This window comes from Chiloscyllium punctatum, chromosome 30 (genome assembly GCF_047496795.1).
Source record: "Chiloscyllium punctatum isolate Juve2018m chromosome 30, sChiPun1.3, whole genome shotgun sequence".
In the NCBI taxonomy this organism is placed as follows: Eukaryota; Metazoa; Chordata; class Chondrichthyes; order Orectolobiformes; family Hemiscylliidae; genus Chiloscyllium; species Chiloscyllium punctatum.
The window spans coordinates 22,558,664-22,571,241 of record NC_092768.1 but is presented as its reverse complement, the minus strand read 5'-3'; the positions used below and the strand labels follow the sequence as shown (position 1 = coordinate 22,571,241).

Sequence of the window (12,578 nt, the reverse complement as noted above, 5' to 3'; positions counted from 1 at the left end):
GCTTCTTTAACGAGGTGACACGATCCTTGTTTTTTTTTCAAGAGAGGTTGTAAAGGCAGAGGTGCTGATTTGTCTGGAAGTGGTTACTTTAAGCAATGGCAGTGGAGTGGCCAGTTCTCCCGTTCAGAGTATGATTCTAGTTTGGTTTAGTTTTAGCGGTTGGTCAAAAAACCTGCTGAGGGCCGAGAGAAGCAGCTCCAATGGAAAGAGGTTCCTCCCTTCGACCGAGGCCTTGCCGAGTATTTCTGTCTGAAATCTCTCCTTGCCCTGTAAGAACCTGTGTTTGTGTTTTTGCCCAGGAGTCTGTATATTGGGATGTTGCAGGGATTGGAATGGTTTTGTTAAGCTGCGATATTGTGTTGGTTGGGTTTTCAAATAAATGAAGTTATTCTAAATTCTGTTTTCTTGTCTTCACGTTTCATTCATGGAGTTTAAATAAACCCAGTTTTGTTTAAAGCTGAGTAATTGGACCAGCTGCATCACTGCTGTAATATCCACTTCACATCTGCCGTCACAAAAAAAATAAAAGTTAGAGTCTGGGGTCTGGGTTACCTTCTTCAAATACTTTGAGGGGTTCTGGCCTGGTCCATAACATAGAAGCAAGGTCCAGGATCTGGGGCATGTTAGAGTTCAGCAAAGGAGGATAAAGAGGTTAATGATGAGCGGAGGAACTATGAGGCTAAACCTTCCAGAAATATAGAAGGGAACTGTTGAAGCTTTTATAACGGTTGGAAAGGAAAAGCTGAGTGAAGGCAGACATAGGACCTAACAGTCTGAACAGGGAGAATGGATAATGGGGGACAGGAGGTGGCAGTGCAATGAAACAACTTCTTTAGTTCTGTCCTCATGGAGGAAGACACAAAAAACTCCTCACAACAGCTGGGAATCCCGGGGTCTATTGAGAGGGAGGAATGGAAGGAGAGGTGGCTGTGGAGAAATAATGGGACAGGAAGCTGGTAATTCTCCAGGGCCTGATAATCACCATCCCAGGGTCCACTGGAGGGGACCATGGACATAGTGGCTTCATTGATTGTTCGAATCGAATAAAAAGTTTACACAATCAGCCAATTACGGCTGAGACGAAGGGAAATGGTGAACTTGTGAAATTCTCCATCACAAAGGACTGTGGAGGCCAAGTCAGTGAATACATTTTACAAAGAAATAGACTGAACCTGGATACAGAATGCAGGAAGGGGTTTGGAGTGACCGTGGGGACCGTGGTGGTGAGACAGAAAATCATTCCGGGTCACTTTGAGTCACAGAGCAGGCTCAGTTGTCCAGATCCCAAAAGAGAAAATGCTGGAAAATCTCAGCAGATCTGGCAGCATCTGTAAGGAGAGAAAAGAGCTGACGTTTCAAGTCTAACTGACCCTTTGTCAAAGCTTTGACAATGTGTCAGTTAGACTTGAAACGTCAGCTCTTTTCTCTCCTTACAGATGCTGCCAGACCTGCTGAGATTTTCCAGCATTTTCTCTTTTGGTTTCAGATTCCAGCATCCGCAGTAATTTGCTTTTATCAGTTGTCCAGATAACTTTTTCCTATTTTCAATATTTCTATATTTCATTATCTGAAACTCTTAATATTTTTGTTGCCTCTGAATGGAACCATTTTCTTCTGTACAAAGAGCTTAAGCTCTGTAAAGGAGGTAAAGAGAGAGAGAGGGAGGGAGAGAGGGGGAGGGAGAGAGAGGGGGAGAGAAGGAGAGGGGGAGAGAGAGAGAGAGAAGGAGAGAGAGAGAGAGAGAGGGACAGAGAGGAAGGGAGGGAGAGAGGGGGAGAGAGAGGGGGAGAGAGAGAGATGGGGAGAGAGAGAGAGAGAGGGGGAGAGAGAGAGAGAGGTGGGAGAGAGAGAGAGAGAGAGAGGGAGGGAGAGAGGGGGAGAGAGAAGGAGAGGGGGAGAGAGAGAGAGAGAGAGAGGGAGGGACAGAGAGGGAGGGAGAGAGAGAGAGAGAGAGGGAGGGACAGAGAGGGAGGGAGAGAGAGAGAAGGAGAGAAAGAGAGAGAGAGAGGGGGGGGAGAGAGAGAGAGAGGGAGGGAGAGACAGAGAAGGAGAGACAGAGAAGGAGAGAGAGAGAGAGAGAAGGAGAGAGAGAGAAGGAGAGAGAGAGAGAGAGAGAGAGAGAGAACATAAAACAAAACGTACAATTCCAACGGGGCTGTATGTGCTGAGGGGCTTGTGTCTCTGTGTACACCAAACATTGAAGGTGGTCGGGCAGATTGATTACACATCGTAGGCAGAATTTTCTGTAAATTTCAGAAATATACTTTATTCATTGAAGAAAATCCTTGTATTTATATACCTAATCACCAACACAGTTTGGTTCTGGACAGCAGCAGACCAAGGAAACAAACAAACATTGGAGTTTGACTCTATCCAAACAAACCAGAGTCATCTCTTACTTGAACCAGACAATCTTTAAATGTATTTGAGACACCATGAGGGTCCAATAACTGAATGCCCTGTCATTTCCCTTCAGCAGAGAGCCCTCAGACAGTGGTCTTTCCCCGATGGGTCTTGGCAGCAGCTGTCCCAGGCCTTAGTGTGTCCCACAGCCCGTAGTCCTGCACCTTGGACTGTGCCAGTCTGTAACGCTCGGTCAGGGTCAGCTCCTTGTTCTGGAAGACCAACAGATTTCAGGCAGATCAAAGAGTATCTTTCACTGAGTTGATGATCCTCCAGGTGCAGTTGATGTTTGTCTCAGTGTGTGTCCCGGGGAACAGCCCGTAGAGCACAGGGTCCCGCGACACAGAGCTGCCCTGGACACACCTCAACACAAACCCCACTGCAGTGGCTCATTCCAGAAGGAGATGGGTGACAGTCTCTACCCCTTTGCAGCCACTTCGAGGGCAGTGTGTGATGGCACAGACTGGCCGGGGTACATGAAGGATCTCATAGGCAGTGCCCTTCTCACCACCAGCCGAGCCATGTCCTGGCGCTTGTTGGAACGTTCTGGTGATGAGGCATTCTGCCAAATGGTTTTGACAGTCTGCTCAGGGAACCACGCGACAGGATCCGCCCTCTCCTTTTCCCGAAGGGTCTCAAGGACACTACATGCTGACCACTTCCTGATGGACTTGTGGTCAAAGGTGTTTTCCTTCACAAATGTATCCATCAGGGACGGAGATATGGAACGGTCCAACTACTTGGAGAGTTGCGCAGCAGCGAGGCCAGGCCCATCCTTCACAAGCCTGGGGACAGGGAGACCCTCAGTACGGACTGACACTTAGTGTTTGTGTACTGAGCGTTTACACACAGCTTGATGCAGCCGCACACAAAGGGACCATCAGGATGAAGGAGGTGTTGGGTAGATTCTTCCCCATAAATCCAGAGTGTTGTACATGGTGCCCTGCAGGAATCTTAGAGCTCCAAATGAAGTGGACGATGGCTCAGGTGACTGAAACAGTGCAGTTTTGGGAATGAGAAAGACCTGTGCCACATGCAACAACAGAGAGAGTGTCCCACCTGATGAGCCGGCTTTTACCTTCAATGGGGAGGGAGCAGGAGTTCCCAAAACCCCAGTTTCTGCCTCCGTTTGATGATATGCTCCTGCCCCAGTCCCTCTGAACCATATTCCCAGCCCCTTCAGGTAACCTGTCCTGGCAGTGAAGGAGAGTTATAGAAAATAGTTAATCTATAAGTTTAAAATGACACACAACTCTCTCACCTGCTATTACAAATATTGTCCTCGTAAATTAATAAATCCAAACCTGCTCTGTGCTATATTCGTGTTAATTCTCCTGAGGTTAGTTACAAATTGGAATTTTTAATTACTCTACATAGAGTAAAAATCTTTCAAGGAAAATAGTTTTACTCGGTATTCCTCTCTGACAATGCCAATCATTGTCCCAATAATCAAACTGTTTCTAAGTTATCTACTCTCTTATATCTGTTAAAAATCACACAACACCAGGTTATAGTCCAACAGGTTTATTTGGAAGCACTAGCTTTCGGAGCTCTGCTCCTTGATCAGATGGTTCTTCATCATCCACCACCTGATAAAGGAGCATCACTCCGAAAGCTAGTGCTTCCAATTCAACCTGTTGGACTATAACCTGGTGTTGTGTGATTTTTAACTTTGTCCACCCCAGTCCAACACCGGCTCCTCCACATCATAATATATTTTCTGAGTGAGGACTGGGCAGGACAAACATTAATAACTCTGTAAGGAAATAGGATTTTTTAAATAAAGCTAAGAGATATTTTGATTCTCATTTAGTAGGGGAGTGAAAGGCTATGGGGAAAGCGCAGTAAAGTGGATGTTAGGAATGTCAGGTCAATCATGGTCCTATCGAATGGTGGAGCAGGCCTGAGGGGCAGAATGGCCTGCCCATGAGGGGCAGAATGGCCTGCCCATGTTCCTATTTCTTATCGTCCAATGATTGAAACATTCCACCTTATGACAATTCTAAATTTGGTGCGGTTTGGAGGTGGGGAGCAGTGGGGGATTGGGTGGTGGGTAGTGCGGGTGGTCAGTGAAAAAATAGGGCTTTCAACCCAAGAAGTTCGAGAACTACTTGTCTGTTCTGTCAAAACTTTACCAATGTTTCAAGAAGGGCCAAGGCAGGCTGACAGCAGATCACTTGCCAGTGATATCCATGCCCAATGATAAAGTGTGTGATAGGTCAGGAAGACAGCAAATCAAAGATACATTCCTGATTAGAATGGGTGGTGAGCTCAGTGTCAAGCCCATTCTATCTTTTCACAGTTTCCTAAATTTCTAATGTTCCTCACCTTTCAGTGCAGTTTATGGAGAGGCAGCAAGTGTTCCTAAGCCAATAGCCTAAGACTTATGTGCTGTAAGATTAAAGACAAAAGATTTGGAACCAAGTGAGAGAACTCCTTTCACTCAGAGTGTTTTGAGATTTTGGATTTCTCTTACAGGTTTGGCAACTGAACTTCAATGTTATGGAATAACAAGTGATTCTCAAACTCTACCCCAAGACTGATCCTTCAGAGCAGTCAAAGGCGGGAATTCAAAGAACTATGGGTGTTGAAAATCAGAAATGTTAGAAATGTCCATCACTGATCAGCACAAGATGGCCGACAGTTGCCCTTGGCAAAAGCAGTAAAAACATGGCTGACCGTGATCTTCGGGAGTTTTGGGAAAATATTTGCTGAATATAGTCAGCATAAGTTGGAACAACGGTAGCAGTCCTGTAGCTCCCAAGATAACAGAATTGAGACTGTACACCAGGCTTACGCATTTACTTAGATAAAAACATCGCATAAGAATTCTACATTTAGAATATAATTCGGAGATGCCGGTGTTGGACTGGGGTGTACACAGTTAAAAATCACACAACACCAGGTTATAGTCCAACAGGTTTAATTGGAAGCACACTAGCTTTCGGAGCGACGCTCCTTCATCAGGTGATAGTGGAGGGCTCGATCGTAACACAGAATTTATAGCAAAAATTTGCAGTGTGATGTAACTGAAATTATACATTGAAGAATTGATTGTCTGTTAAGCCTTTCATCTGTTAGAATACAGTGATAGTTTCACTTCTTTCATGTGCAAATCACAAAACCCTTTTTTTAAAAGTTGCATTCTCGGGTTAGCTGTTAACAATGGTGATAGCTAGACAATATGTTGAAGGTGTTAGCCCCCTGTGTTCTCTGTCTATGACCTGATGTTTAGATTGATTCCAACAGAGAACACAGGGGGCTAACACCTTCAACATATTGTCTAGCTATCACCATTGTTAACAGCTAACCCGAGAATGCAACTTTTAAAAAAAGGGTTTTGTGATTTGCACATGAAAGAAGTGAAACTAGTACTGTATTCTAACAGATGAAAGGCTTAACAGACAATCAATTTTTCAATGTATAATTTCAGTTACATCACACTGCAAATTTTTGCTATAAATTCTGTGTTACGATCGAGCCCTCCACTATCACCTGATGAAGGAGCGTCGCTCCGAAAGCTAGTGTGCTTCCAATTAAACCTGTTGGACTATAACCTGGTGTTGTGTGATTTTTAACTTTGTACATTTAGATTAGATTCCCTACAGTGTGGAAATAGGCCCTTCAGCCCAACAAGTCCACACCGACCTCCAAAGAGTAACCCATCCATGCCCATTTCCCTCTGACTAATGCACCTAACACTATGGGGCAATTTAGCATGGCCAATTAATCTGACCTGCACATCCTTGGACTGTGGGAGAAAACCAGAGCACCAGAGGAAACCCACGCAAACTCGGGGAGAGTGTGCAAAATCAATACAGACAGTTACCCGAGACTGGAACCGAACCTGGGACCCTGGTGATGCGAGGTAGCAGTGCTATCCACTGAGTCACCATGAATTAATGAAGTGAATTTTCAATTAGTCAATCCATTGCAATCATAGATTTTAGATTCTTCAAATAACCATCAGTATAAATTCTGAAGTTGTTGTAGATTCACATGCACAAAAAAAATTAAAAGCATGAGGGATTTCATGAAGGATTTCAGACTGAAGGTCTTTGACCAGTGGTGTGGCACAAGGGTATGTGCTTGGTTCAATGCTTTTCGTCATTTACATAAATTATTTGAATGTGAATATAGAACTAAGTTTGCAGATAATATCAAAATTAGAGGTGTCGTGGACAGCCAAGAAGGTTTCCTCTGAGTACAATGGAATCATTATCAAATGGGCCAATAGGCTGAGGAGCAGCAGATGGAGTTTAATTTAAATAAATGTGAGGTGCTGCATTTTGGAAAGGCCAATCACGACAGGACTTATACACTTAATGTTAGGGTCCTGGGGATTGCTGAATAAAGAGACCTTGAGTGCAGGTTCATAGTTCCTTGGAAGTTGAGTCACAGGTAGACAGGATAGTGAAGAAAGCATTTAGTATGCTATCATTTATTGGTCAGTACATTGAGTGTCAGAGTGAGGAGGTCATGTTGCAACTATACAAGACATTAGTTTGGCCACAATTGGAATATTATGTTTAATCCTGGGCTCCCTGCTGTCGGAAGAATGTTGTGAAACTTGAAAGGATTCAGACAAGATTTCCAAGGATGTTGCCATTGTTTGAGGGTTTGAGCTATGGGGAGAGGCTGAACAGGCTGGGGTTATTTTCCCTGGTGCATCAGAGGCTGAAGGGGGACCTTATAGAGGATTATAAAACCATGAGAGTCATGGATAGAGTAAGTAGACAAGGTCTTTTTCCTGGGTTTTGGGAGTCCAAAACTAGAGGACATAGGTTTAAGGTGAGGGGGAAAGATATAAAAGGGGCCTAAGGGACAGCTTTTGCATGAGACTGTAGTATGTGTATGGAATGAGCTGCCAGAGGAAGTTTGGAGGCTGGTACAATTGCAACATTTAAAAAGCATCAGTGGGTGGCACGGTGGCACAGTGGTTAGCACTGCTGTCTCACAGCGCCAGAGACCCGGGTTCAATTCCTGCCTCAGGCAACTGTCTGTGTGGAGTTTGCACATTCTCCCCGTGTCTGCGTGGGTTTCCTCCGGGTGCTCCGGTTTCCTCCCACAGTCCAAAAATGTTCAGGTTAGATGAATTGGCCATGCTAAATTGCCCTGTAGTGTTAGGTGAAGGGGTAAATGTAGAGGAATGGGTCTGGGTGGGTTGCTCTTCAGAGGGTCAGTATGGACTTGTTGGGCCAAAGGGCCTGTTTCCACACTGTAGGTAATCTAATCTAATCAGATGGATATGTGAATAGGAAAGGTTTAGAGGGATAAGGACCAATTGCTGGCAAAAAGGTACTAGATTCATTTGTGATATCTGGTCGGCATGTTTCCATGCTGTACATCTCTATGATTCTATGACTTGATGACAATAATTATGTGAGAAAGTCAATCTTAGCCAGTGAAGAGCAGTCTCCATATCCTCATTATGAAGAATTGTATCACAGATGTAAAAACTAGCAGACACTGGAATGTGGGTTGATTGAACACATTGTAAGAAACCCAAGGTTAAAGATGGGGTGTCTCATAAACACTGTGAGAGCATGAGAAATTTTGAAGTTGTCCCCAGGGTTACTCATCATAGATCACGCAGACACGTGAATTATTGACTGGATGTAGATGTAATTAATAATGAACTGATTGGACTGTAAGTATGAAAATGGGATTTAAATAAAATTTCCTCTGTTGGCTGGAGAGCTCTCTGGATTCTCAGAGGGTCTCCTCCCACCCGTGCAATTCCTATAAACTCTTTGATGCTGGAAGTGAATTCCCAGGTGTCCAGTGACTTATTTGGACATTCCACCCAACAGAATCTAAAACAGAAACGGCTGGAATAACTCAGCAGGTCTGACATCATCCCTGCCTTCTGCCCACAGATGAGAGATACTGCCAGACTTGCTGAGTTATTGTAGCCACCTACCCCTTCTTCAGGACTGGGGGTGGGTGAAGGGTTATACCTGAAATGTTGACCTCTCCACCTCCTGATGCTGCCTGGCTTGCTGGGTTCTTCCAGACTCCTGCCTCTGGAGTTTGGATTCCAGCATCTGCAGTTTTTTTTTGTCTCTAACAGAATTCAAAGTGTAACCTGGAAAATAATCCTGATCCCACCATGAAATATATTCACACAGATTTCTCTTCATCAGTGAATGGCATGGCTTGAGGCGATCATTAATTTTATCAACATTATTAATTTTCGGTGGATTATTGTTTAGGGAGCAATTTCCCTGCAGTTACACATTTGGCCGAAGGACGGAGCAAAACCCAAAGAGTGAATTCAGTCAAAACCGAAAGGAACTTTTCTCAGGGAGGGGCTGCTGTTGTGAAAGTCTTTACATTTTACATCTGTCGGGAAAAGGCGGAAAATGTTCGGTCAGATTGTGGGAAAGTAAGAGGTGAGTCCCAAATCCTCTTTAATTTCAGGAAGGGGTCATTCCCAGTGGGATCAGGTGGATATTATTCCCGCTGAAAGATCCCAATCAAATCCAAGGAGTTGAACGGGGAGCCGCTGGGGATTGTCCAGGGAAAAGGTGCGAACTTTCTCCAATGTCTCTGATCAGCTGAACAGAGCCTGGAGCTGGCTCCTGTCAGTATAAGGGAACAGGAGGGAGAGGCAATCTGTAACATTAAAGTCTCAGGGTCAAACACAGAGACTGGGGACGGAAGGAAAAAGGAGGAACATAGTGAGGGCCATGAGACAGAACCTGACCCACTGGGGTTTTTATTTAGAGAGAAATAATTCAATCCTGGAGATAGTTGTGACGCTTCATTTCCTGAAATAAACTTTAATTGAAGAGTTTCTCTTGTGCTGAGTCCATTCTCCGATTCCATTCTTTCCCCTTTCCGGTTTTCTGTCCCCACCATCGACAGCAGTGAGTCCAGGTGCCTGGGTCCTAAACTCCGGATCTCACTGTCTCAACCCGTCCAATGGTCTCTGCCCCTTTCAGGGAGTTCTGAAAAAAACATCACTTTATCGAAGTTTTTACTGAAATGATTTACATTCTATTCCCTACTTTCACTCTCAAGGTCTCCATTTCTGAAGCCCAAGAGCCGCTGTACTTTGCTGACTGTTCTCTCAATGTGACCTGTCACCATCAAAGATTCATCCACATGACCCTCCCACCAGGGCCCTCTGTTCCTGTCGATAGAATTATAACATTAAGTCAACATTGTACCTCTTTCCTCCTTCTGTTAAGACACATCACCTCATAATCCTCTGCTTCAACTCAGTCTGTCACTTGTCTGCCTACTTTCTCACCCAGGATGTCAGAGATGGTTTGTGAACAAGACTCCTGTCATCCATCAGTTTTGGAAGAGAATGTGGTGGGGGAGGGGTTTGTGATCAGTAAGTTTGTATGTGGCACAGGGATTGGCTGGGTGGTGAATAGTGAGGAAGAAGGTTTGAGCTTCAAGGAAGATAAAGGTGGGTTGGTCAGAATGGTAGATCAAATGGGAGGTGGTGTGCTGTAAGAAGTAACAGGATAAGGCATTTCTCAATGAATAACAGGAGACTCAGAAGCTCAGAAGAACAGAGGGATCTTGGGATGGTTATCCAACAGATCCTTAAAGGTGGCAGGACAAGTTAACAGGGTAGTTAGAAGGCATATGGGCCATTGCCTTTATAAGTTAATGTCAGGGGGGTTATGTTGGAGCCATAAAACCTTTGATCAGGCCACAGTTGGAGTACTGTGTGGAGTTTTGTTCACCTCACTACAGGAGGTGATTTCACTGGAGGCAGGTACAGAGGGGATTCACCAGGATGTCGTCTCGTTTGAAGCATTTTAGCTTTGGGGTGTGCTGATTAAGCTTGGGTTGTGTTCTTTCGAGCAGAGAAAGCTGAAGGTGGACCTGATTGAGGACCTAATGTGGGCATAGACAAGGTGGGTGGGAAGCAGCTGGTCTCCTTGTTGAAGGGTCAAGAATAAGGGGACACAATATTAAGGGGAAGGACAGGAGGATTGAAGGAGATTTGAGGAAAAAAAAATTACTCAGCGGATGGTGAGAATCTGGAGTGTGCCGTCTGGGAGGGTCTGGGGGGAGAATAACTCACAATCTTTAAAGGTATGCAGATGTGTGTTTGAAATGTCATAATGTTCAAACTTATGGGCCAATGGATAATGGGATTCATGTCAATAGGTCAGTGCTGACTCAATGGGCAATGGGCACTGTATGACTCTGTGACAATTAGGTTTCACATTTAGAAGAATTACCCAACATGAGGTTTTAGGAATATAAAGTAGTTTACACATAACCCTCATATTACTAAAACTTCCCACCTATTCTTTAATTACTATCCCACAAAAATCAATATGTTTAAACTGTTTGTTACTTCACTTGCAGTTTGTTACCAAATTGAAACGTGTAATTTTTCTACTTAGTGCAAAATGTATTCAAGTAAAAACACTCACTTTTCAATTTCTGTCTGACGACACAACAAAATCTTTTACTGAGTGCGGTCAGTGGTCTCTTATCCCATGGACCCCTCACTGATCTAACTTTCTCTGTGCTCTTCCTAAGGGACAAACACTAGAGTGATCTCTGTAAGGAAATGCAAATATTGGTTTTGTTAAAGTCATTAGTAAAACATTCTTTATAAGCAGTAGTTCCATATGATGACAAGTCTAATTTGGGGGAGGGGGAATGTGGTAGTTTCATTTGAAAACAGGGCTTTCACCCTCAGAAGTTTGAGAACAGCTTATCTAACCAGCTGCTCAGTTCTGTCAAACCTTCACCAACATTTCAAGAAAGAGACAAGTCAGGCTGACATTTAATCACTCACCAGTGATATCCATAGGAGAAAGTGAGGATTGCAGATGCTGGAGATCAGAGTCAAGAGTGTGGCACTGGCAAAGCACAGCAGGTCAGGTATCTGACGATTCGAGCATAAGCCCTTCATCAGGCTGTTCCAAATACTTGCAACAATCCCCATAAACATCCCTTGGCACAAAAGGTAAAATCAAACGCAGGGTCTCCCAGGAGAGAAGTCAGAGAGAGAGGGAGCGTCAGCATGGACCTGTGTCTCTTGGGTCTAGCAGCTTCACAACCTTCTGACTGCTTTCAGTGAATAGACAGACCAAACCAAACCAGAGAAAAGCTGAGCTGGGAGAATTGGCTTCTCCACTTTCATTGTACAAGTATTTTTTTTAAACTTAAAAGCCATTTTCCTGAGGCAGTATCTGTTAGTTATAATTAAATTGGCCCTCAAACACTTCAAAACCCAAATTGTCAGAACCTCTGTCTTTTAACACACCCAGTAAAAACAGTGACTGCAGATGCTGGAAACCAGATTCTAGATTAGAGTGGTGCTGGAAAAGCACAGCATGTCAGGCAGCATCCGAGGAGCAGGAAAATCGATGTTTCGGGCAAAAGCCCTTCATCAGGAATATTCCGAATGCCCGAAATGTTGATTTTCCTGCTCCTTGGATGCTGCGTGAACTGCTGTGCTTTTCCAGCACCACTCTAATCTTTTAACGCACTCTCTGAAAAAAACCCAACAACAACATAGTCGTGTTAAATGAGCAGCATCATCCCAAAACTGCCATCCTTACATGGTCTGGCTTACCTGTGACTCCAGACCCACAGCAATATGGTTGACTCTTAACTGCCCCTCAGGCAATTAGGGACAGGCAATAAATGCTGGCCTAACTTGCGATGCCTTTATCTCATAAACAGTTTTTAAAAAGTGTGCAACATATTTACTTATTCATCATGTTCTCTCTCCTCTGAGCTCACTTCATCTGATCCTCCCTCAATCTCCTCTTCATCCAATCTCCTCATTCCCTCTCTCCCACACTCTCTTCCTGCAGTTTAACACGATAATGATGGTTTCACCGCTCACTATAACGTTCCTGGATGTACTTCCTGATCCGAGCTCCTCTGCAGTGTTTGTGAAAAATATCTCAATGAGGAATCGTCTGACTTTCTGAAGCCAAAAGTAAGTTTTCAGTCTTCATGGCTTAATTGAGAATAATTAGAAAAAAACACATTTTCTAAGTGACATAAATAGGGACAAGTCAGGAATATTCTCCATGACGTTATGCGATGGAGCATTTTCAAACTTGGCTGAAAGTGCGCACTTCATTATCTTTATGGGAATTATTTTTTTCTAAAGAGTTACATCCCAGTTGAAATAGCAGGTTGCTAAAGCAAGTGAAGTTGTTCACTTTTATTCTTGA

General features: G+C 44.1%; 1 protein-coding gene and 1 long non-coding RNA gene across 4 annotated transcripts in view; one reads left to right on the top strand and one right to left on the bottom strand.

The window, feature by feature from the left end:
• The first annotated feature begins 8,653 nt into the window (after positions 1–8,653).
• LOC140455252 (zinc-binding protein A33-like) overlaps positions 8,654–12,578 on the top strand; it is a 476,866-nt gene continuing 472,941 nt past the window's right edge. For 2 of the 3 annotated variants that reach the window (XM_072549981.1, XM_072549979.1), the window contains exons 1-2: positions 8,654–8,798; positions 12,210–12,337. The gene's annotated coding sequence lies outside the window, so the exon portion shown is untranslated. Of the gene's footprint in view, positions 8,799–12,130; positions 12,338–12,578 lie in introns of all 3 variants that reach the window. The other variant, XM_072549980.1, reaches the window with a different exon arrangement.
• LOC140455013 (uncharacterized) lies at positions 9,108–9,702 on the bottom strand. The gene is made up of 2 exons (XR_011952754.1): positions 9,579–9,702; positions 9,108–9,356 (listed from the first exon to the last, which is right to left on the bottom strand). It is a non-coding gene; the product is annotated as an uncharacterized lncRNA (long non-coding RNA).